Source organism: Argiope bruennichi, chromosome 7 (assembly GCF_947563725.1).
Source record: "Argiope bruennichi chromosome 7, qqArgBrue1.1, whole genome shotgun sequence".
Taxonomy (NCBI): domain Eukaryota; kingdom Metazoa; phylum Arthropoda; class Arachnida; order Araneae; family Araneidae; genus Argiope; species Argiope bruennichi.
The window spans coordinates 120,080,478-120,107,676 of record NC_079157.1 but is presented as its reverse complement, the minus strand read 5'-3'; the positions used below and the strand labels follow the sequence as shown (position 1 = coordinate 120,107,676).

The window sequence follows — 27,199 nt, the reverse complement described above, 5'->3', positions numbered from 1 at the left end:
AATTTTAGTTTCAGTTAATCGAAAAAAAGGGCATTCAAGATCATTTATCTAAATTTATGTATTGTATACCAACGCTTAATCGCCAAAAAAATCTCGAATCGCTAGATTTAATAAAACTCTGAATGAGCGCTAAAGATCGATCTTTTGAAATTATTGTTTGCCAATATCATCCAACTCTCATGCGTGGGAATCTAAAAATAAAAATTTGAGCATTTGTGGCGCTCTCTGCCTTTCTCAATATCCACAATTTTATGGTAAGAGCGGAGGATAACATATTTATTAAAGCGTAAGCAAGAAAGATTTGGGAAATCATATTTGCTAGTTTATGAAGGTTGTTCCAAAATGAACGCAAAATTTGAATTTGCCACCGTAGCGTGGAATAAAGTGTTGGCAACCCTATTAAAAAAACCCCTTGACTGCTGATGGTTTAGGGTTAGTAAAAATGGAGTGTTACTCTATGGAACAACATGTTAAAACAAGATTTGAATTAAATGAAAACATGTTGTTTTTCTTTATATTGTTATGTTTTTATTGTATCGTAAAGTACACAAGATAGGGTTATGTATGAAATAACATATAGAGCAAATGGCCTCCACAGCTTTGTTGGTACATACACACTCATTTGTCGAAATTTTTCATGACCATTTTGCATAAATGTGGCTGAATTTCGTTGATACAGCGTTAAATTTCCTCCTTCAATATTCTGTGCTTGTGGGCGTTTTGGCATAGGCTTTTTACTTAAATAACCCCATAAAAAGAAATTTAATGATGTGAAATCTCACGGCCTAGGGAGCCAATTCTTAAATTTTCGAACTGTGGCCGCCAAACTTTCATTATTTTTGAAACATTGTTCAAGAATGAAAACACTTTGCTCTATCATGCAATGCTCCATTTTTACAAACCCTAAACTATCAGTTGTGGAATGGTTTTTTTTTAATAGGGTGGCCAACACTTTACTACACGAATAGATGTGAATTCAAATCTTGCATTATTTTGGGACAACCTTCATAAGATTTCAAAAATAAACCTACGTTTTTCTAAAATAACTGACATTTTTATTTTATGGCCCATATCAACTTTTCTTATTCAATACTAATATTTGAATTTGATACCGAAGTTACAAACAAATAAAACATATAACGATCAATATTAAGATAGCGTTTTATTCTCTTTGTGGTACAAGATTTAAGCCTTCGTGACATTTTATATGAACTCGTTACAATTTCATCTCTTGAAAAAAGTTTCAATGATGGACATGAATCGATCCGCCATGTGCATGAATTCGCCGGGTACGGAAAGACAGATAGAATCTTCGTTTCTGTTCGCAGATGCCAAAGTGAGAAAGACACCGAAAAATAGGAGGAGAGCAAGGAAATGTACAGTAAACATCTGAAAGAAAAAAAACACATAAATTAGAGTTATTGTCTTTCTAAATTGTCATTTTTATTTTTTCCCTATTTTTCTTAAATAAAGTATTTTTTTTTTTTTTTTTTTTTGCATTTGTATTTGTAGTATTTACAAAATATTAATGAACATCGAAATTAATAAAAATGATAATACGAAAGCAGTTTTATTCAGCCATTTTTTGAAAACTAAGTATAATTTCCCAACATTCCCAAAAAACAAATTGAGGCATTATGGTTTGTCAAATTATCTGCCGTTCTCCTCTATGTAAGAATAACATTCATTCTGTGTTATTTTTTTTTTCAATCCGAATATTGTTTAGGATTTCAAATCATTGTTTAACAGTTGTATATTTGTAATATAAGTCGCTTTGATTGATTATTTAAACGATCTTCAATCTATTTCTTTTTTTGATCAATTCAAATTCTTAAGTTATATTTCTGATAATCTTGGAATGAAACAACAACAACAAAATTTGCTTTTTTAATCATTGTCCATTTCACAAGCTATTGTTCTTTTCAGAATACTGAGATTTGCACTATTCGACGATAGCACTTCGCTAAGGGATGATATAAGGATAGTTATTACGTCTCCTGATTCCGTGAATAACAATTTCACCCTCTTTTTTGACGAAATGAACGCCTACTGGCACATGCGCAAAATTACGGAGGGTTTCCGAATCCAAAAATTAACAGTATTCTATTGATAAATGCAAACATCTCCTCTTTTCATCTTTCCTCTCACCCCTGTTTTGACGCAATAAACACCTCCTGGCGCATGCGCAAAATTACGGAGGATATCCGAATTAGAGAATAAACAGTATATTTATCTCAAACTTAAGAGACTGGAAGAATTTGCAAACATTTATGAGTATTTTGCTGAAAGAAATTGCCCATTTCAGACCAAATGGTTTGATCTTACCGTCATCACTCCTTGCCGAAATTAATTTTTTAAAAGTTATTTCGTATCAAATCATTTATTAAAATTTATTAATTACGAAATGGACAAAAAAATCAATAAATACATCATACTTTTCTTAAATATTTTTTAATTTTTATAAAATAAGCAAGCTTTAAAATTGAAAACTGATTCTTTAACCTCTGATGTTTTTTGTTTCTAAATGCTGAAATAGTATTTAAAATGTTGTAAGATTTTAGTTAATTTATTTTTTGAATGTTTTGTTTTTGATAATAAATTTAATAAAAAAACGTTTTAAAACACGGTGGCATTAGCGATTGAATACTAGATTTATTTATTTTCTATATTTTAGTATTTAATCTGGAGTTCATTATTATAAATATTATGAAGTCCGTTTATTACTTATTTTTTCTACCAGATGGCGTCCCTCGTACAGTATCAAGATTAAATATCAGTAAATTAATTGATAATTAAGTTCTGACAATACTGATACAGTATAATCATCATGAACTTAGAAGTATACGAAATTTCGAAACTAGTCTATCAAGTAGTGAATATTTATGTGCTAGCATTTCTTTATGAAATAAGAAAAAAAAAATCGATAACAAACTATCACGAAACAAATCAAGTTATATAAAAGTTGATGAAATATAAGTATGTCGTAAATCAAATTTTAAAAAATAAATTTATTCGAATGCGTATTTTATGTTCGAAGCATCGTCGCTAGAGCAAAAGTGGTATAAACGTACAAGGCGCCAATTTTAAGGAGCCCCGTGATGACAAAGTATTTCTGATATTCTTACAAATCAGATTAATAGAGATGATAACAGAATATTATTTTTTCCCTAGCATTATTTGCACTTATCTTAATTAGCCGATGAAGACATACCCAAAGGTTATATTAGGATATTATTAGAATTATTCGGGAGTTCAATAATGTTTCTTCTTTATTCGTAATTAGTTGGTGAAGTTTTTCGGAATCACAGTACACTCTCGAGTATCCGGCTTCCGTACTATCCGGTTTTTGATGGAGTTTATTGAACCAACCTAGTTTCCATTCATCGTAATTAAATGAGAAAGGGAAGGCAGCATTGCTTAGGTTTTCTGCATTTAAGTTAGGCATTATAGAATTTATGTTAAAATGTGAACTATTTATATTCTATAATTTTCTTTTAATCTTATAAATTCTTGAAACGTGCAGTGCAGTATATAAACATTTATAAACTACCAGTACAGAGCCTTCTGTTTTAACTCGACACGTAACTGGCAACTGCTTCTATGATTCGCCGGGCCACTGTCGCCTTCACATTCTGCGTGGCTTGAGATAAATAAAGGGCTTAGTACTCAATAAGCAAGAAAATACGTACTACAGCAAGGAGTTCTGATATAAAAACTTTGTCTTCTAATATTGGTGAGACAAGAAATGAGTTCTTAGAATTCCGGCTTTTTTGATATCCGGTCTGTCCTTCCGCCACATTAGGCAGGATACTCGGGAGTGTACTGTACTCAAGCCACATTGCAGTCCAAAAAAACTTTTTTTTTCTTTTTTTTTTTTTTTTAAATGTCGTTAACATTTTAATAAAACCGGTATCTAGTTTTATAGAAATTCTGAGATGCAGCTTCTGACGCTTCTCAGTGCTTTTTATTCTGAATTTTTTTTTTTTTTTTTTTTGAGCTGTAATAAATTGACCCAAACAAATTCCTTAATTAGCTGCAAATGATTTTTAAAAAAATAATTTCCTACAGGAAAACTTCTTTAATCAAGGAATCGCGCAATTAAAGCCGTGGAACGCATATTCAACGTTTCTACAAAATTTAAAAAAAAACAAACAAAAAAACACTATAACTCGACGAGTGATTCTATTTGAGTTGATTAAAAATATGATGAATGGGTAAAAGTTCCGTGAGATTTGCTACTCAGTAGATAGAGGGACAAAATGTTGGGGGAGTGAAATTTTTGTTTCCTCATAACTCCTTAACTTTTGAAGATAGAAAGATTAATTAAATTAGGCGAATAATAGCTTATGATAATGCACAACTTATGCACTAAGAGCTTTTTCTAATATATTTCATTCTTTAGAAGTTAAGAACTGGATATCTTACAAGTAGATAAAAACAATTTAAATGCAATATGCATTTAAATTTTGTTATAGTTAGTTCTTCAAAAATATGGGGCCATCATACTGTAATTTCAACTTCGAAACCGGAGTGTTATTGGTTCGAAATCCAATTCCACGAAGATTTGTCGGGTGAACGAGTAGTATCACAAACTGACTATTCGTACCCGCCAGATGGCATACGGAAAAACTTGAGGGACCGGATCGCCTCAAAAGTAACACTGGAGGGAACTTTGGTTGAATCCTAAAGTCCATCACCGGCCACGGTATAATCCTTCGCTAAGGAAGTACGTCCCATCAACGATGGCAGGAGTCAGACCAACACCTTTTCGTATACTCACAAGGGTGGCGAGAACCAACCACATTGCCTGAAACTTCACATTCTTAATTACGAGGTGACCCCACCCGTGGGACTGGACGAGTAGTCTAGGAAAAACAGAAATACTCTCGCCTGACGCTATAAAATTTATTTTAAATTGAAAAAAAAAACGCGCTGAAATTTAAAAAAATCATAAAATAAAGTTCTAGAAATAAAGATAATGTTTGTATACCGTAAGTTGAAATGAAATTATTAAAAATAACATTAGAATCAGACTTACAATCTCTAATTTTTAAAAGCTGAAAGAAATGTTACTTACCTTTGTTACCTTAGCAGTTATTTAGAAAAGAACTCTCTTTTTTATAACTTAAAGGTAGGAATAATTCTGAGCTAATATAGACAATCAAGCCAGGGCAAAATGAGTAAATTACCACTACCTTCAGCAATTTATGGTGTGAACTAAATCTGCACTGATTTATATAATCAGACAAAGCAAAACAGAAAAATTGCAAGTCATAATAAGCAATTCTTTAAATTTTCTAATTACCATAATTAGATAATTATCTATCATAAATTGATTAAAATTATGCTTGTTCATATTTTTTAATTAATTGAAATTTAATGAATACTAATAATTTTTTCCTCGCTTTTTTGTTATTGAATAATATTCCATTGATTTAATGGTAAAATTTGTTTTAATTAATGAGAGTTTAACTCATTAATATAGGGTCGCTAACTCAGAACTCTAAATTACCTTTTTTTCTTCAATGAAGCAATTTATATTATACAGCGTCTAGAATCATTATCTGAAATATTACTGGATGAATGAATTTATGAGAAACTTTCTAAAAATTAGATTCTGTTATAAATGCACAAAAACAAGGGTTTTTTTTTTTTACAAAATTTAAATTGGTAATAGTGTTGTTCCATTGCTGAGACTTCGCCAGCATTCTGCAACAGTTAGATGAAATCGATTCAAACGGAAATATGCACAGAAGTCGTCAACCTTTATAAAAGAGCAGCCCAAACCGGCCTTCAAAGCAATTTAAAAATTTACTGTGATCGTAAGTATAGATTTAAGTATACATTAAAAAAAGCCGATTTCAGGAATAGTATTATTTATTTTTTAAATCAACAAATTTATTGCACATTTCTGGCTTTTATAATGACACTACAAGTGGTAAAAGCATGTTAATTGCTATTCTAGATGTATTCCAAGTGTTGAGATGGAGACTGGCGGTCAAACGACCAGATGTGGTTAGTATCGCACTGTTTTGTAAAATGGAATTCTGGGATTACTACAGATTTTCCTAGAAGTCATTGTTAGACTTGAATTCCTCAGAAGGATACTGGAAAGAACTATGCCCATGCTTATGTCCAGAATGCACTCAGTATTGCACTCGTTGAGATATTTTGCAACTAATCCCCATATATATTATATTGTAGAAGATATTCCAAGATTGCTGGACACTGAATTTCCTTACAAAGACAGACTCTGGGAGTAACTGTAATCAATGTCCAGAGGGCATTCGGTAATGGCCAATATTGCATCGATTCCCTGAATATGTAATAACATTTCGGGTGTTCCGACAGCCGATTACTAGACGATGAATTCATTAGAAAGATTTTTAAAGGAACTATGAGCAGACACATGTCAAGAATGCATCCATTACTGCACTTGTTGAAATGTTTTAAACTAATTCCTATATATTATATAGCAGAGGAAATTCCAAGACTGCTGGACACTGAATTCCTTAGAAAGATTCAGGGAATAAATATGATCAGATTTATGTCCAGAGGTCATTCAGTGGTGAAAGATTTTGTAACTAATCCCTGAATACGTAGTATTATTTCGAATGTTCCGACAGCCGGTTTCTGGACAGTGAATTTATTACAAATATTCTTAGTAAAACTATGAGCAGGCACATGTCCAGATTGCATTCAATACTGCGCTCAGTATATTTTCCAACTAATCCCTATATATATTCTATTGATGCAGATATTCCCAGACTGCTGGACACTGAATTTCTTAGAAAGATTCTGGAAGTAACTAGGATCACACGTATGTTCAAAGGTCATTCAATGGTGAGATATAATCCCTAAATCCCTAATCCTAAACCCATAATCCGTAAATCCCTAAATATGCTGAATCCATACTTAAAACTAATAATTCTGTATGTAATGGACAAATAAATAATTATTGCAGATTATTCCAAAGGGGGGTACTCAGTATTTAATAAGCTTTTCGGTGTAAGCTACATTTTTAATAGATGAGGGCAATCAGCTTTGATTTCTTGAGAAAGTTTTTACATGCTCAGGTTTTCAAAAATTCGTTGTTTGCGATTTGAGACACGATTGCAAATACTTTGGCATTAACAATTTTGCTTCCAAATTTACATGTAATGGAATTATAGCCTAAGAAATAAGATAACATAAATATGCAAATATTAAGACAATAAGAAGTGTGGCTGAATGCTTTTTGTTGAGAGAAGTAAGGCAATGTGGGTTAGGAAGAATTTTGATACCTTTCAAAGAAATGAAATCCGATCATGTAAATATTCCGTTTTAAATTTTTTTCTTAGCTAAATATGAAACAAAATTTGATGCACAGGTTTAGCATCTAAAATGTAGGCCCGCATCAAATTTTCAACTAAATCCCACAAGGATCTTTCGGTCTGTATTTTCGCATACATGTAAATACAAAAACCTAAAACGCAATTACTTTTTAAAAAATAAAAGAAATGTGGTATGTGATCTTGCAACTACAATTAAAGTTTTTTACTATTGAAATTTTAGTTTCAGTTAATCGAAAAAAAGGGCATTCAAGATCATTTATCTAAATTTATGTATTGTATACCAACGCTTAATCGCCAAAAAAATCTCGAATCGCTAGATTTAATAAAACTCTGAATGAGCGCTAAAGATCGATCTTTTGAAATTATTGTTTGCCAATATCATCCAACTCTCATGCGTGGGAATCTAAAAATAAAAATTTGAGCATTTGTGGCGCTCTCTGCCTTTCTCAATATCCACAATTTTATGGTAAGAGCGGAGGATAACATATTTATTAAAGCGTAAGCAAGAAAGATTTGGGAAATCATATTTGCTAGTTTATGAAGGTTGTTCCAAAATGAACGCAAAATTTGAATTTGCCACCGTAGCGTGGAATAAAGTGTTGGCAACCCTATTAAAAAAACCCCTTGACTGCTGATGGTTTAGGGTTAGTAAAAATGGAGTGTTACTCTATGGAACAACATGTTAAAACAAGATTTGAATTAAATGAAAACATGTTGTTTTTCTTTATATTGTTATGTTTTTATTGTATCGTAAAGTACACAAGATAGGGTTATGTATGAAATAACATATAGAGCAAATGGCCTCCACAGCTTTGTTGGTACATACACACTCATTTGTCGAAATTTTTCATGACCATTTTGCATAAATGTGGCTGAATTTCGTTGATACAGCGTTAAATTTCCTCCTTCAATATTCTGTGCTTGTGGGCGTTTTGGCATAGGCTTTTTACTTAAATAACCCCATAAAAAGAAATTTAATGATGTGAAATCTCACGGCCTAGGGAGCCAATTCTTAAATTTTCGAACTGTGGCCGCCAAACTTTCATTATTTTTGAAACATTGTTCAAGAATGAAAACACTTTGCTCTATCATGCAATGCTCCATTTTTACAAACCCTAAACTATCAGTTGTGGAATGGTTTTTTTTTAATAGGGTGGCCAACACTTTACTACACGAATAGATGTGAATTCAAATCTTGCATTATTTTGGGACAACCTTCATAAGATTTCAAAAATAAACCTACGTTTTTCTAAAATAACTGACATTTTTATTTTATGGCCCATATCAACTTTTCTTATTCAATACTAATATTTGAATTTGATACCGAAGTTACAAACAAATAAAACATATAACGATCAATATTAAGATAGCGTTTTATTCTCTTTGTGGTACAAGATTTAAGCCTTCGTGACATTTTATATGAACTCGTTACAATTTCATCTCTTGAAAAAAGTTTCAATGATGGACATGAATCGATCCGCCATGTGCATGAATTCGCCGGGTACGGAAAGACAGATAGAATCTTCGTTTCTGTTCGCAGATGCCAAAGTGAGAAAGACACCGAAAAATAGGAGGAGAGCAAGGAAATGTACAGTAAACATCTGAAAGAAAAAAAACACATAAATTAGAGTTATTGTCTTTCTAAATTGTCATTTTTATTTTTTCCCTATTTTTCTTAAATAAAGTATTTTTTTTTTTTTTTTTTTTTGCATTTGTATTTGTAGTATTTACAAAATATTAATGAACATCGAAATTAATAAAAATGATAATACGAAAGCAGTTTTATTCAGCCATTTTTTGAAAACTAAGTATAATTTCCCAACATTCCCAAAAAACAAATTGAGGCATTATGGTTTGTCAAATTATCTGCCGTTCTCCTCTATGTAAGAATAACATTCATTCTGTGTTATTTTTTTTTTCAATCCGAATATTGTTTAGGATTTCAAATCATTGTTTAACAGTTGTATATTTGTAATATAAGTCGCTTTGATTGATTATTTAAACGATCTTCAATCTATTTCTTTTTTTGATCAATTCAAATTCTTAAGTTATATTTCTGATAATCTTGGAATGAAACAACAACAACAAAATTTGCTTTTTTAATCATTGTCCATTTCACAAGCTATTGTTCTTTTCAGAATACTGAGATTTGCACTATTCGACGATAGCACTTCGCTAAGGGATGATATAAGGATAGTTATTACGTCTCCTGATTCCGTGAATAACAATTTCACCCTCTTTTTTGACGAAATGAACGCCTACTGGCACATGCGCAAAATTACGGAGGGTTTCCGAATCCAAAAATTAACAGTATTCTATTGATAAATGCAAACATCTCCTCTTTTCATCTTTCCTCTCACCCCTGTTTTGACGCAATAAACACCTCCTGGCGCATGCGCAAAATTACGGAGGATATCCGAATTAGAGAATAAACAGTATATTTATCTCAAACTTAAGAGACTGGAAGAATTTGCAAACATTTATGAGTATTTTGCTGAAAGAAATTGCCCATTTCAGACCAAATGGTTTGATCTTACCGTCATCACTCCTTGCCGAAATTAATTTTTTAAAAGTTATTTCGTATCAAATCATTTATTAAAATTTATTAATTACGAAATGGACAAAAAAATCAATAAATACATCATACTTTTCTTAAATATTTTTTAATTTTTATAAAATAAGCAAGCTTTAAAATTGAAAACTGATTCTTTAACCTCTGATGTTTTTTGTTTCTAAATGCTGAAATAGTATTTAAAATGTTGTAAGATTTTAGTTAATTTATTTTTTGAATGTTTTGTTTTTGATAATAAATTTAATAAAAAAACGTTTTAAAACACGGTGGCATTAGCGATTGAATACTAGATTTATTTATTTTCTATATTTTAGTATTTAATCTGGAGTTCATTATTATAAATATTATGAAGTCCGTTTATTACTTATTTTTTCTACCAGATGGCGTCCCTCGTACAGTATCAAGATTAAATATCAGTAAATTAATTGATAATTAAGTTCTGACAATACTGATACAGTATAATCATCATGAACTTAGAAGTATACGAAATTTCGAAACTAGTCTATCAAGTAGTGAATATTTATGTGCTAGCATTTCTTTATGAAATAAGAAAAAAAAAATCGATAACAAACTATCACGAAACAAATCAAGTTATATAAAAGTTGATGAAATATAAGTATGTCGTAAATCAAATTTTAAAAAATAAATTTATTCGAATGCGTATTTTATGTTCGAAGCATCGTCGCTAGAGCAAAAGTGGTATAAACGTACAAGGCGCCAATTTTAAGGAGCCCCGTGATGACAAAGTATTTCTGATATTCTTACAAATCAGATTAATAGAGATGATAACAGAATATTATTTTTTCCCTAGCATTATTTGCACTTATCTTAATTAGCCGATGAAGACATACCCAAAGGTTATATTAGGATATTATTAGAATTATTCGGGAGTTCAATAATGTTTCTTCTTTATTCGTAATTAGTTGGTGAAGTTTTTCGGAATCACAGTACACTCTCGAGTATCCGGCTTCCGTACTATCCGGTTTTTGATGGAGTTTATTGAACCAACCTAGTTTCCATTCATCGTAATTAAATGAGAAAGGGAAGGCAGCATTGCTTAGGTTTTCTGCATTTAAGTTAGGCATTATAGAATTTATGTTAAAATGTGAACTATTTATATTCTATAATTTTCTTTTAATCTTATAAATTCTTGAAACGTGCAGTGCAGTATATAAACATTTATAAACTACCAGTACAGAGCCTTCTGTTTTAACTCGACACGTAACTGGCAACTGCTTCTATGATTCGCCGGGCCACTGTCGCCTTCACATTCTGCGTGGCTTGAGATAAATAAAGGGCTTAGTACTCAATAAGCAAGAAAATACGTACTACAGCAAGGAGTTCTGATATAAAAACTTTGTCTTCTAATATTGGTGAGACAAGAAATGAGTTCTTAGAATTCCGGCTTTTTTGATATCCGGTCTGTCCTTCCGCCACATTAGGCAGGATACTCGGGAGTGTACTGTACTCAAGCCACATTGCAGTCCAAATAAACTTTTTTTTCTTTTTTTTTTTTTTTTAAATGTCGTTAACATTTTAATAAAACCGGTATCTAGTTTTATAGAAATTCTGAGATGCAGCTTCTGACGCTTCTCAGTGCTTTTTATTCTGAATTTTTTTTTTTTTTTTTTTTGAGCTGTAATAAATTGACCCAAACAAATTCCTTAATTAGCTGCAAATGATTTTTAAAAAAATAATTTCCTACAGGAAAACTTCTTTAATCAAGGAATCGCGCAATTAAAGCCGTGGAACGCATATTCAACGTTTCTACAAAATTTAAAAAAAAACAAACAAAAAAACACTATAACTCGACGAGTGATTCTATTTGAGTTGATTAAAAATATGATGAATGGGTAAAAGTTCCGTGAGATTTGCTACTCAGTAGATAGAGGGACAAAATGTTGGGGGAGTGAAATTTTTGTTTCCTCATAACTCCTTAACTTTTGAAGATAGAAAGATTAATTAAATTAGGCGAATAATAGCTTATGATAATGCACAACTTATGCACTAAGAGCTTTTTCTAATATATTTCATTCTTTAGAAGTTAAGAACTGGATATCTTACAAGTAGATAAAAACAATTTAAATGCAATATGCATTTAAATTTTGTTATAGTTAGTTCTTCAAAAATATGGGGCCATCATACTGTAATTTCAACTTCGAAACCGGAGTGTTATTGGTTCGAAATCCAATTCCACGAAGATTTGTCGGGTGAACGAGTAGTATCACAAACTGACTATTCGTACCCGCCAGATGGCATACGGAAAAACTTGAGGGACCGGATCGCCTCAAAAGTAACACTGGAGGGAACTTTGGTTGAATCCTAAAGTCCATCACCGGCCACGGTATAATCCTTCGCTAAGGAAGTACGTCCCATCAACGATGGCAGGAGTCAGACCAACACCTTTTCGTATACTCACAAGGGTGGCGAGAACCAACCACATTGCCTGAAACTTCACATTCTTAATTACGAGGTGACCCCACCCGTGGGACTGGACGAGTAGTCTAGGAAAAACAGAAATACTCTCGCCTGACGCTATAAAATTTATTTTAAATTGAAAAAAAAAACGCGCTGAAATTTAAAAAAATCATAAAATAAAGTTCTAGAAATAAAGATAATGTTTGTATACCGTAAGTTGAAATGAAATTATTAAAAATAACATTAGAATCAGACTTACAATCTCTAATTTTTAAAAGCTGAAAGAAATGTTACTTACCTTTGTTACCTTAGCAGTTATTTAGAAAAGAACTCTCTTTTTTATAACTTAAAGGTAGGAATAATTCTGAGCTAATATAGACAATCAAGCCAGGGCAAAATGAGTAAATTACCACTACCTTCAGCAATTTATGGTGTGAACTAAATCTGCACTGATTTATATAATCAGACAAAGCAAAACAGAAAAATTGCAAGTCATAATAAGCAATTCTTTAAATTTTCTAATTACCATAATTAGATAATTATCTATCATAAATTGATTAAAATTATGCTTGTTCATATTTTTTAATTAATTGAAATTTAATGAATACTAATAATTTTTTCCTCGCTTTTTTGTTATTGAATAATATTCCATTGATTTAATGGTAAAATTTGTTTTAATTAATGAGAGTTTAACTCATTAATATAGGGTCGCTAACTCAGAACTCTAAATTACCTTTTTTTCTTCAATGAAGCAATTTATATTATACAGCGTCTAGAATCATTATCTGAAATATTACTGGATGAATGAATTTATGAGAAACTTTCTAAAAATTAGATTCTGTTATAAATGCACAAAAACAAGGGTTTTTTTTTTTTTACAAAATTTAAATTGGTAATAGTGTTGTTCCATTGCTGAGACTTCGCCAGCATTCTGCAACAGTTAGATGAAATCGATTCAAACGGAAATATGCACAGAAGTCGTCAACCTTTATAAAAGAGCAGCCCAAACCGGCCTTCAAAGCAATTTAAAAATTTACTGTGATCGTAAGTATAGATTTAAGTATACATTAAAAAAAGCCGATTTCAGGAATAGTATTATTTATTTTTTAAATCAACAAATTTATTGCACATTTCTGGCTTTTATAATGACACTACAAGTGGTAAAAGCATGTTAATTGCTATTCTAGATGTATTCCAAGTGTTGAGATGGAGACTGGCGGTCAAACGACCAGATGTGGTTAGTATCGCACTGTTTTGTAAAATGGAATTCTGGGATTACTACAGATTTTCCTAGAAGTCATTGTTAGACTTGAATTCCTCAGAAGGATACTGGAAAGAACTATGCCCATGCTTATGTCCAGAATGCACTCAGTATTGCACTCGTTGAGATATTTTGCAACTAATCCCCATATATATTATATTGTAGAAGATATTCCAAGATTGCTGGACACTGAATTTCCTTACAAAGACAGACTCTGGGAGTAACTGTAATCAATGTCCAGAGGGCATTCGGTAATGGCCAATATTGCATCGATTCCCTGAATATGTAATAACATTTCGGGTGTTCCGACAGCCGATTACTAGACGATGAATTCATTAGAAAGATTTTTAAAGGAACTATGAGCAGACACATGTCAAGAATGCATCCATTACTGCACTTGTTGAAATGTTTTAAACTAATTCCTATATATTATATAGCAGAGGAAATTCCAAGACTGCTGGACACTGAATTCCTTAGAAAGATTCAGGGAATAAATATGATCAGATTTATGTGCAGAGGTCATTCAGTGGTGAAAGATTTTGTAACTAATCCCTGAATACGTAGTATTATTTCGAATGTTCCGACAGCCGGTTTCTGGACAATGAATTTATTAGTAATATTCTTAGCAAAACTATGAGCAGGCACATGTCCAGATTGCATTCAATACTGCGCTCAGTATATTTTCCAACTAATCCCTATATATATTCTATTGATGCAGATATTCCCAGACTGCTGGACACTGAATTTCTTAGAAAGATTCTGGAAGTAACTAGGATCACACGTATGTTGAAAGGTCATTCAATGGTGAGATATAATCCCTAAATCCCTAATCCTAAACCCATAATCCGAAAATCGCTAAATATGCTGAATCCATACTTAAAACTAATAATTCTGTATGTAATGGACAAATAAATAATTATTGCAGATTATTCCAAAGGGGGGTACTCAGTATTTAATAAGCTTTTCGGTGTAAGCTACATTTTTAATAGATGAGGACAAACGACTTCCATTTCTTGAGAAAATTTTTATATGCTCAGGTTTCTTAAAATTCGTTGTTTGCGATTTGAGATACGATTGCAAATACTTTGGCGTTAACAATTTTGCTTCTAAATTTACATGTAATGGAATTATTGCCGAAGAAAGAAGATAACATAAATATGCAAATATTAATACAATAAGAAGTGTTGATGAATGCTTTTTGCTGAGAGAAGTAAGACAATGTGGATCAGAAAGAATTTTGATACCGTTTAAAGAAATGAAATCCCATCATGTAAATAATCCGTTTTAAATATTTTCTTAAGGAAACTGCACTAGTTTCATTTTCTTTTTCCATATCTGATTCAGATACAAACTAGTCAAAAAGGAAATATTTTTGTAGTCAAAAATGAGATATTTTTATTATAAATAAAAGTCATTGTGGCATGTATGAATCTTTTTATGTTCCGCATTTCTTCTTAAACAACCGTGCAGAGTTCAATAAATTTCTCGCACTTATTATTTAAGACAAGAGAAAAAAAGGTACTATCAGTTTTTCAAAGAACGCAAATTAATTAAAATATTTGATTAATTACAGATTAATTAAATTATTTTTTCTCTTTTGGTAGTCTAAATTACTCTATCAATATTTGTAAAAATTTCTCTTTGATTTAAGTATGTCCTTTTTTTTCCCGATAGCACTTCTTTTGGTTTTCAATTTACAATTTAACAATGCTTAGAAGCAATCTTAAATCACTCTCTCAAATGAAGGCACTATTTCTGAAATTTCTGCTTTTATAAATATAATTTGAAACACTAATATAACAAATATTAATAACTTATCGAGAAAATTAACAATCGGCGACTTTTAAGGAACAAATAGCCTGTTTTTAATTTAATAACATTTTAGACTATGAAAAAATTCATATATTATATATTTTATGTAAAACTATAATTTAAAGTTAAATGTTATACATGACTGAGCTTTAAACCCAAGCAACGCCGGTTTAATGCTCATTTAGTATTTGATAATTTCAAAGATACATGGATATATATATATATATATTCTTTGTCATGTATAAACATTCATGGATATATTCTTAACAGGTTTTCTTCATATGTATTCATGGGTATATTCTTGACATGTATTCTTCACATGAATTCATGAATATATTCTTCACATGTATTCTTCATATATATTCATGGATAAATGTATTCATGCAAAATTTCTACCAGTCCTAGACATTTCGCAGTTTTATTTGAAATTAAATTATTTCGACCACATTAATATCAGAAATTTCTTAAGCTATTACCATTTATAAAAATTTGGATTGTATTTCCAATTTTTTTTTAGTATTCTTAAGCTTCTATGAATAGATGCCACCTTCAATATGTGCACAAAAAAGATATTTTTCCCAATATTATTGCCAAACGTTTTCCATTGATAAAAATAAAAATTGTAAACAAATATCTGAAATTTCTTTTTTTACAAACGGTCTTTCATTTTCGTTTTTATTATTATTATTATGTTGTTGCTAATTTTGTTGTTGTAAAATTAACCTCAAGAAACAGTTATTCGAAGAAAAAGATAAATAAAAATCTTAAAAATTAAAGACAAATATTTAATCAGTAATGCCAATTTTATTATCTAATTTTCAAAAATTTTAATAAACATCTTTTTAATCATAGTCCCTGGAACTTTCAAATAAATAATATATTTAGTATTTCTTTTAGATTATGGACATATAAAAATGTAATAAACTTATATATGATATTTTCCTTTAATGTAAATGACACCATATAAATAAAAAAGTCCATAATGAAAACACAGATATCAAATAAAAAAAAAAATTTTATCGATGTTTCTTTTTTCATTATATGACAAAGTATTCCCAAACCAGAGGATTGAGATTAAAAAAATTGCGATTAAACCATTCAAGCAATCATACTTATCAATTTTGTATTTTTATTTTGAAAGCTCCGTTCAAGCCTTCTGTACACTTCTATAAATTTTTAAAATAATACAGCATCTATATTCAGGATTTGTTTTTGAAAAATTTCATCTGGGTACTTAAATTGATGCATGTACAATTAAAATGTCTTTTTTCTTTAGAATCTATTAAACAAATGCAAGAAAGCCTCATGTCTATGTTTAGATGCTGAAAAAAAGATTTGAGCATTTTTAAATCGGGAACTCTATCAGTCATCTTTGATATTAAAAAATTATATTTCAAATTCTAATAATTATACAATTTATTTTTGCCTTATTGGTGCTTTTTTGGGTTATTATTGAAACAATCTCATGGAACTGAAAAAATTATCAAAACATTTCATTCCCGGTGAGTTCTTAGCAATCAGATTTGTTCCCTTATTTCAGCCGAATGTATCATTTCAACTGAATTTGTGAAATTGATAAATCCTTCATAAAATCAGATAAATTTAAATTTAAACAGCTTTTGTGGTATATCAGTTTTATTAAGAATAATTTATTTCTAAATATTTACTCTAAGTTTATTTAAAGTGTGATAATAAATACCAAACTTGGCACAAGTTCAAAAAATAATTACAATAATACAATCTAGAAACAAGATTTATGGACAAGAAACAAAGGACTAGAAACAAGATTTATGGACAAGAAACAAAGGACTAGAAACAAGATTTATGTGTATCATACAGAAAATGCACATAAATCTTGTTTTCTAGTCCTTTCTATCTATATAAGACAAATATCTTATATAGAACTACATCTTTTCCTTTCAACATAATTTATGCATACATTATATAATTTCAACAAAATATTTCATCCATACAACCTTATCCACTTCTAGGTTGTTACTGGTTTAATGTAAACCAAAAGGAATTAAATTATAAAATAACCATAAAGCAACATTTTAAAATGACAGTTTCCAATTTCAGAACTAATTTTCAACTGATAATCTCTACATATCAGTTTTAATCTTTACAGTCTTTCATTTCACCCTGAGTTGAACGTCCAGATTTCTAGTTTTATAATACCATTTCAACTCTCGTTTAAAATTTCATGCTCCAATTATATATTTTAATTCCACAATGCATGCGTCAGTTAAAAATAACGACTCTCTCTTTCGCGTTTTCTGAAGGAAATTATTTCCAGTCAGATATACCAACAGTCAACGTTTTCCGCAATTATTTTTGATCTTATCTCACTGTGCGCTATCTCAAGATGCCATCAAAGGCTCCCTTCATGCAGAGATAACATCGAGATGAACGAGCAAACTTCCGCTTTGCTTATTATTATTCATGCCGTTCTGAATCATCCAAAGATTCATGCTAGCATGATTCATACAACTCTTACTCGAGTTATATAAAAACTCGGTGGAAATGGATTCATTTTCTTCTATAGATAAGGTGATAAGATTTTTTTCCACATAAGATGCGACCTTTACGACCTTCGTTTGTAGAGGAAGATAAAAAGATAATTTTTTTTACTAGATTTTCGAATGCAAACTTTCACAAGAATTTTAAAGATATTTAAAATATAGAAAAGGGTTTGAATATACATGCGTAAAACATTGTTTGATTTCAACGGAAGGTAGTCATGAAGTTCTTTATTTTTCTTCGTAATTTTAAAAAAATAGTCCGATTTTTATCTGCTATCACGATTTCTTTTTTAGAAATCATGATGAGCGTAGCCCAGGAATCAGAATGCAGAATAGGAAATCAGAATGCAAGAAAGAGATCAGTGAAAAAGTATTTTGAACTTATATAGTTTTAGAAAGAAATTTGCTGATACAGAGTTTTGATCACTGTGAAAAAATAATAACCAGCGAACTCAGAGGTTGAAATGAAATCGGAGCTCGAATGATTAGAAAATTATATTTAGAACGTAGATAAAGTGCAATATTAGTAATAATTTATAATTAATTGGTTTCCAACAATTACAAATTACGCATATGTAGTTAACAATTTTTAATTAATCGTCGTTCTAAAAACAATTTTGTAGTGACTCGAATTACGATTTCACTGTAAATTTAATTTCTGAGTTGCACGGATTTTCATTTTCCCATAGAGCTGAAAAGCTGTGTCAGCAGAATACTTTCTAAAACTATATGCGTTCAAAATACTTTCTAACGTTCTCTTTTTTTCCTGCTCTGTGCCTTCCTAAACGATTCAATGAGTTATATCCATCAGTCATGGCTTTAACAAAGAAATATTGACAAAAATAAAAATTGGACTATTTCCTTAAAATTATGAAGAGCAGAAATCGTTAAAAAACACACGTCTGTTTCTTAAAAGGGCGTTTTGCACACACACATATATGTATGTATGTATATTCTTTTTATACGATAAAATTGTGTTCGATTAAAGAACACAAGAATTGTGAAAGTAATATCCAACTGTGGTAAATTGACCATGCGCTATCACTGAAAATGATCACAATAAAAAATAACTGTTAGGTTCGAAGTTAGTGCACGAAAATTATAGCCAATAGTGATGAAAAGTCATTTCTAAAATTGCAAACTATTCTAATAACGTCAGCAGTTTTGTATAAAATACCCCTCGATACAACAAAATAATGCAACCCTTTCCTTTTCGATTTAATCCTAAAATATCTTAAATGGTAAAAGTTTTAAAAAAATTTTTGAAAGAAAAAAGTAAAATCTAAATAGGGTACATTTAATAGTCTTCAAGTCTATGACAATTTTCGAAGCATTTTGGTAGATGCAAAGAAATCTTGTATTTCTTACGCTACCAAGGAGTATTATTTCTTTTTCGTGAAATACAAGAAACCTTTTTGTAAGTTTTCTTTTCTGCTTATATTGTAAGATTCTGATACATCGTAATCATCCCAATCTTCTGGGAGTCTCTATACTATTTCCCATTATAATGTTGAATGTTCTTTTTATTTAGTAAAACTATCTATTGGTCGATTTTCCACCCCTAATTTTCGCAAAAACGAGACTGACTAAGAAAATTTAGTTAACTTGTACTTAGCAGTTTTAATGGTAAACAACATGTAATAATGATTTATTATTTATATTATGAAATAAAAGTTTGTGTAATGTTACCAGATCCAATGCATTAAAATATTTAATTAAATGAATTTATTTCATATTCAACAATAACTTTAGTCACGTGATCAATTCATTATTCTTCGGTAAATGAATAACCGATGTTAATAACTTTAAGTTAAACTGAAGGCATGGGGTTAATTAGAACATGCAAAATTTGCAGTTATAATGATTGATCTCTTAGAATTTAAAACTAAGTATGTCATTCTCTAATAGCTATATAATAATGGCAATAGTGTAAATGGAAGTGACGGTTAAAAGTTTTAACTATACAATGTTATTGATGTTGCAATTATGATGATGATCAGACTTAGCTCACTTTCGGATCAAGACAGTTTTCAACTTCTGGACAATTCACAAGAGGTGACTGAAATTGCAATTACCTTCCCATATTTGGAATTTTGATTCCCCAATCGTCCAACAAATATTGCCATTTATCATGCGAGCCGTACGTTATTGTCAATAAAAAAAAATGAACCGAAATTCTATTACATAAGTGGAATGAAGATTAGCTGTAGAAACTTCTCTCTACACATTTGCATATTCAGAAAAACCTTTGTCAAATACTTGGAAGTAATTTGGCAATTTCTTTCTCTTATGTGACTGTACATATATTCATTTGAATTTCATTAGAATTTTCTAATAGTTTTTATAAAAATTTCTTTAAATGTTGCTAATTTTATTTATAATTAACATCGGTGTGGAATCACGAAGTTATATCTACAAATTATTTGTAGATATAACTTAATGATTCTTAAAAATAAATCTCTCTCTCTCTCTCATACTAATGTTAAAAATAATAATGAAACTCTCTCCCTCTCTCTGTGTGTGTGTTTGTGCGCGTGTTTTGCCAAATTATTTGACACACAGTTACTAAAATATATATATCTTAGAAAGTGAAAGAATATGTATCTTAGAATGTGCATTTCAGAATACGATGTTTTAAATTTTAATTAGAATTCCAATGAACCAAAAATTAAGCTATTTTTGCAATAACTTTCGAAAATATTATTGCATAAAAATAAATTTTAGACCTTTTCGAAATTAGAAAAAAAAAAGTTTTTTTTTCTAATATACCAAATTTATTTGTCGTGCAAATTTTTCTTAAATTTTGGCAATTTTTAAAAAATATTTTTTTGAATAATTTCCAACATTTAATTACGTTGTCATCTTGAAATTCAACTTGTTTCAATTTTTTCGTCCAATATTTAACCTCATGATTTTCTTACATTATTGAGAACTAAAAAAGGATTCTCTTTAATGTCTGTGTGGTTTACAAGACGGATAAAAAGTTAAAAGTTTTAATCCGTGAAATTTCGAAGATAGATGAACTGGATATTCACTTTTTTAATAGTACTATGATGTCACGGGGCTGGTTTTTGTTAGAAAAGTTCATTACGCTACAATTGTGAAAGTATATAAGAGAATTAAAGTAACACGTCTTTAATGTCTGACAATTCAATGATATCATGAACGTGAAATTATATCTAAATGATTCACAAAAAAATTATTTTATTATTGATTATTTTGCAAGCAAAAAAATTAAGTCAGAAGTGGTTCATGGTCTTTATTAATAGCAAATACGTATGGCATTCAAAGAATCATAAATTCTACAAAAATTGTGACCGTGAAATTTTTTAACTAATGACTATAATAATTTAAAAGATATTCATTTTCCAACTCAAATAAAATCTGGCTGGCTGTTCGAATACAATTGAACTCGATAACTGCAAAACATAAAGAGCTACGTAGATGAAATTTGATACGTAAGTTTAACATCTAACATATAGATAATTAGCATATTTTGAATCAAGTCCATTAATTGGTTGAATGCTTGTTCACGTTCGTATACTCGTAAACGTGATGGCTCATTAACCCATTAATGATATAAATCAACGAAATTCGGTTCGTTATCTTGTGACTATAACAAGCTACCATTCAAATTTTGTTGACAATCGATCAGCAAGAAAGCGTCAAAAATACATATTCGCGTGAAAGATTCAGTAAAAATGTTATATCCACAAACAAGGTCTATATTTTTAAATTGTTGTTCGCCAAAATCATAAAAATATTCTTAGTCTTATTCAAAGTATAAAATTTTAAGCGTGGATGGAGGAAAAAGACCATTTTTAGAAAATGTGCGAGAAAGTTTTGTGGAGATATTTTCCGCTGGTTTCTATATGTAGAGACAGTAGAGAGATAATTATCGAATCATTATGATAATGTTATTGATGTAAATATAAAAGTTTCTTTTCTTCTACTTTTGCCTTTCTTTTTGTTATTAACCGAAAAATTTGAATCAGAAACTAACTTTTTAAAAAAATTACACGAATGTATATTAAATAAAAATGTTCTTAATATTAGGTGAATGCAAATATTTAATTATTTTATCAATAAGTTTTCAAAAAACAAAGAATTTCCTTAAAATTAAACGAATTTTGAATTTTAGGTTACCAAACCTATCATCATTCCATAGCAAAAAAAAAAAAAAAAAAAAAAAAAAAAAGTTTTTTATTTTTAAATCTTTTTACTTTGTATGCATCTAAAACTAATCGAAATTTCATCCACTAGAAAAAGAGATTGAGTTTTGCAAACTGGCTTGTTATGAAGAAAATTTCAAAGTTAATTTTTAAGATGTGTTCAAGACACATTAAACACATTAATATTCTTAAAAACATTCAAGATGTGTTTTATATAGCAAACTCGATGACTTAAACTAAAGCTAAAGGATTGAAAACCTATGTTAATAATATTAGTACAAAGTTATTTCAATAATTTTTCACAATTTTCTTTCTACAAAAAAAAAAAAAAAAAAAAAAAAAAAAAAACGCTGAATATTTAGTATTTTGCATGAAACAGGAAATTCATACAAAATTCGAGGAAAGAACTTTGCAGTTTTCAACTTTTATTAGTACAAAATAAGAATAACATTATTTCAATTTAGCATATTAGACTGAAACATATTTAATTTAATATGTATTACTGCCAAAAATTCAGGAAATAATTTATGTTTTGTTTATTTATTTACTTTTAATCTTTTCCCCTATACATTTTTTTTTCTCAAAATATTTGCTTTAAAATAGATTAAGATGATCTTCACTATTGTTTAAAATGACTAAATGCTAATAAAAATTGTAAAAATAATGTCTTTAAACGTTATACTTGCTATTAAAAATTTTCATTTCTTTAAATCTGTGTTGCGCTGTTGTGGTGTTCCTTCTCCTTTTACTTAAGTCACTGACAAAGCACACCATGTAATAAATTCCTTTGCATTTCTGTCTCCATCCTCTATTACAAAAATAACTGTGTACCTGACCAACCGCAAAGAATTGTAGAGATCTTTTGAGACACCCTGTATATGTATTTGTAAAATGAAAGAGTGAAGACTATCTTGCTTCTTTAACAACAGCAATTTTTTTTTTTTTTTTTTTTTTTTTTGAAGCTCCAGAAGAGTAAGTTTACATATTTTGTCCACCACTACAGTAGGATCAAAAGAAGAAGAAAAAGAGGGGAAAAAAGAAAGAAAGAAAAGAAAACTAGTGCAGTTTTAAAATAGTATTTATTTAGAAATTCCATCAGGAACGTATGAATTTCGAACTGAGAATGGATACATTCTTAATATGTATGAATGTTATTTGAATTTAACTTTGGCAATAAATAAATAAATAAAACATTAGATATAAATGTAGAGAAAAAAAATTATTGGAATTTCAGCAAAATTCAAATATCTTCAATAGTAGCTAAAAGTAATCGAAGAAGTAATTTTGCTACTTTAAAAATAAAATTTGGTTTTTCATTCTTTTAAAGAATTTTTTAGTTTCAAATATTTTATTTAGATCATGAAATATACCTTTTCGTACAACCTTAGAATGACTTCTATTTCTTTGGGGAAAAAACTGATTCCAAAACTACTTTCCACCCTCCCTCTTTTTCTTCTTCTTCTTCTTCTTTATTCCTTTGAAATAAAATATTGAACTAGATAGAGAAGCTCCTTTTTTCTTCTGAAAAATTTTTCGAAATAAAATAAATCAACTCCTTAACAAATGAAACTTATCGATATCTGAAACATAAATCCTCCCCCCCCCGTCCCTTATTTTTATACTTTATTCACGGAAAAAAAGGGGGAAGGAATTTCAAAAAATAATAATAATAAAATAAAATGAGGGGAAACCGTCGTTACTTATGGAAATCTGCATACTACTCCATCTGTAAAACTTGCCTGCTGTAAGTCATTTTATGCTGAGTACCTTTTCAGCTATAGTTATAAATTACTGAGGAAGTGTGCACACAAAATACTACTCCGTAAAAGAACATATTTGATGAATGATCGTAATTATATCTCAGAAATAAGCTCTTTTTTTTTAGTTGCAGAAAGAAGAGAAAAACTTCTAAATCAACTTTACCCTTCGCAAAAAGAAAAGAAACCGGCAGTCATGAATGATGGGAAAAGTCTTTGATTAAATGGAAAAAGATGTCCGGCTAATCAACTCCGATGGCTATTAGCAACCCCGCCCATTTTTCAAGTTTCCATCCAGTGGGGAGAGGAGTCACGCCCACTTTAAAAGCAATTGGTTTAGAGAGAAAGACGTCGTTGATTAGGGCGTGGGCGATGCGCTATGCGGTGGTGGAATGCGGCATTCTTTGAGACTGGGAGTCGCCGGAGAAGTTTCTTCTGCATCTCGGCTCTTCTGCAGCCAATTCTTCATATTTTGTTTCTTTTAAGATTCGTTGTAAGGATCAGAGAAGCGAAAAGACCATCGCTGATTTTAGGAAATATGAAAGTACTTTTAAAACAATGCTGAAGTTTGAGTAATCATTTAATATAATTTCAATAACTCATTTACTTACTATTAATTCTAAACTTTTAAAAATCTATTTTTGCTGGAAAAACAAACATACAACATAAAGTTTATATATCCATTTATATGATTTTAAACTGGCATTTTTAGGAGCATTGCATTTTGTGCTTTATTTCATATTAATAAATGTAATTTTAACTCGAATTTTAAAAAAAATAGCTCAAATAACTTTAAGTAAACTTTCAAAGTATTAAAGTAGTAAAGCAAATGTAATAATTTTTTTAAACAATTGAATGCAAGCGTGCTGCTGATGATCAATTTCAGAAATAGTTATTTAGTTTTTATGTAACATTTAAAAATAAATTCTAATAACATTTGCAAAATTATTAATTAATTCCCTAAAATTAATTACTACATTCTTTTAAGCAGTGAATTCCAATTAATTCTAAAGCAGTTATATTCGTTTGAATAAATTTCTAAATTACTTTTAAAATCAATTGAATGAAGAGAGCTTATAGATAAAATCACTACGCCAATCTTCTTTCGCTTTTCCATTTTGAAATTCTTTAATAAGCAAGATATATAGATAAAGACTAGAGATATCTTTAATAAGGAAAGTATACCGAAAAAAATTAGAAACATCTTTAATAAACAAGATATGCAGGTAATGACTAGAAACGTCTTATATAGGCATGATATACATATAAATAAAGACTAGTGATATCTATAATAAGCAAGATATATAGATAAAAACTAGAAATAATTTTAATAAGCAAGATATACAGGTAAAGACTAGAAATATCTTTAATAAGCAGGATATACGGATATACTAGAAATATCTTTAATAATCAAGATATACGGATAAAGACTAGAGCTATCTTTAATAAGCAAGATATACAGATAAAAACTAGAGATATCTATAATAAAAAAGATGTACAGATAAAGACTAGAGTAATCTTTAATAAGCAAGATATGCAGCTAAAGACTAGAAATATATTTAATAAGCAAGATATACAGATAAAGACTAGAAATATCTTTAATAAGCAAAGCTGAGGCCAGAAAATAATTTCAGAGAAAACTTCGATAAACTGCCTGTTACTATAATTCAAATATGTTCATTTGGTGGTACTGTGGCCAAAGATAATTTTCTTAGACAAATCTTTTTCCAACTTCGTTTTTCTTGATTGAATTTCTGGCGAGAGTTGAATTTGTGCTCAAATCAATTTTATCTCTTTACCAGACTTTCGGATAATGCTCTGCTTAGAGCGTGAAAGGAATTTAACTTATTCACGTATAAGTAACTTTAAGTAGCATTATTTTTCAACTGCAAAATCAAAACAAATTAGCTTTTAAATAATGTACATATGAACTTGAATTTTTAAAAGTATCCGAAAAAAATCTTTAGAACGAAAAAAATGCCAGCCCCCCCCCTTTTTTTTAAAATAAGAATTAACCTTCTGAAACAAATAATAATAAATACAAAATTACAATATATTCTTTTAATTTAGTTCGATTTTCATGCCACACAAAAACCGAGGAATGTAATTTGTACAAATTCGAATATTAGTCTTTTAGCCAATATAAGCCTTAAAACATGTTCTCTAAACCTTCGCAACGAATTATTTCAACTATCAGCATTTGATTCTTCTGTGATCAGCTCTATGAAAAGACCTAGGGCTACAATCTACGATATTTATATTAATTTTCCATCTGTAAAAACACCGAGAATCTCTAACTCCATTGCCAATCTGGTGAATTAAAATTTTTCAAAATTATTTCTGTTTCGGGCTCAGATAGCTACAATGAGTCACACGCGTTAAATTTTTCTCGATTTTTTTCGAAAATAACTAACCAAAATTGTTAATTATAGCAGTCCCCATGGTGCACAAAAATGTCTTAAGTTCTCTATCCCTCCCATAAATAATCAAAATATTATTTCTTTATTAATAATTTGATCATAACAATTAAATAAATAATTATATCAAATTTCATGACGTTAGAGCTTTATGCTCTCGTTTAAACTAGTTCAATTAATTTAATCTTTCCCTTAAACGTACAAATTTTAATTGCTATTCCAAATCAGGATGTGGAGGTACTCGTGACCGCTTTGTCACACCTCGGAACTCCGAAATATCACGACGTTGCCGTCTCTAAATCCGAAATGTTAACTATCTTTGTAAAGAGTGATAAGTAATTTAATAAATAATTCAAATAAGATCACCTAAGAGAGAATTTCTTTAAAACTTTAATATTATTAAGATTAGATTTATAAGACTAATTTCTATAACATTAGAGAAAATGAACTATACTAATGAAAACATAAAACGACATTAAATCAATTATACGAAGTTTAAAGACTAAATAAAAAACAAAATACAATAATTTAATCTAAAATTATATTAAAAAAAGTATGTATATAAAAAAAGTAGTTATTTCTATATGAGCAATTAAGATATTTTTACAGTGCAAACAGTGGCACACCAGCATAGATTCATCATTTGTAGTAGCATAAGTCATGTCATTTTGAGAGCTTGAACTGACCGTATTTCAATAAAATCAAATAATTGCATCACTTTATGCACATCAATAACATTTAGAAACAAATGACTAAATTTTTTTTATTTTATATAAATCTGTTAAACTAATTTGCATACAAATTTGTTTAATCAGAACATGGAGAAATACGAAGAAAGTAATTTTATATTTTTTATGATACTCAGATTTAGTTCTATGATTTTGCATACTTAACACGAGATTTCACAATGTAATTCTACAATAATTATGTAATA

General features: G+C 29.6%; 3 long non-coding RNA genes across 3 annotated transcripts; 1 reads left to right on the top strand and 2 right to left on the bottom strand.

Moving 5' to 3' along the window:
* Positions 1-1,143: 1,143 nt before the first annotated feature.
* LOC129974934 (uncharacterized) lies at positions 1,144-5,194 on the bottom strand. Its single transcript, XR_008784998.1, has 2 exons — positions 5,078-5,194; positions 1,144-1,389 (listed from the first exon to the last, which is right to left on the bottom strand). It is a non-coding gene; the product is annotated as an uncharacterized LOC129974934 (long non-coding RNA).
* A 3,495-nt stretch (positions 5,195-8,689) lies between these two features.
* Positions 8,690-12,739, bottom strand: LOC129974935 (uncharacterized). Its single transcript, XR_008784999.1, has 2 exons — positions 12,623-12,739; positions 8,690-8,935 (listed from the first exon to the last, which is right to left on the bottom strand). It is a non-coding gene; the product is annotated as an uncharacterized LOC129974935 (long non-coding RNA).
* A 462-nt stretch (positions 12,740-13,201) lies between these two features.
* LOC129976486 (uncharacterized) lies at positions 13,202-24,407 on the top strand. Its single transcript, XR_008785147.1, has 2 exons — positions 13,202-13,368; positions 23,977-24,407. It is a non-coding gene; the product is annotated as an uncharacterized LOC129976486 (long non-coding RNA).
* The last annotated feature ends 2,792 nt before the right edge of the window (positions 24,408-27,199 follow it).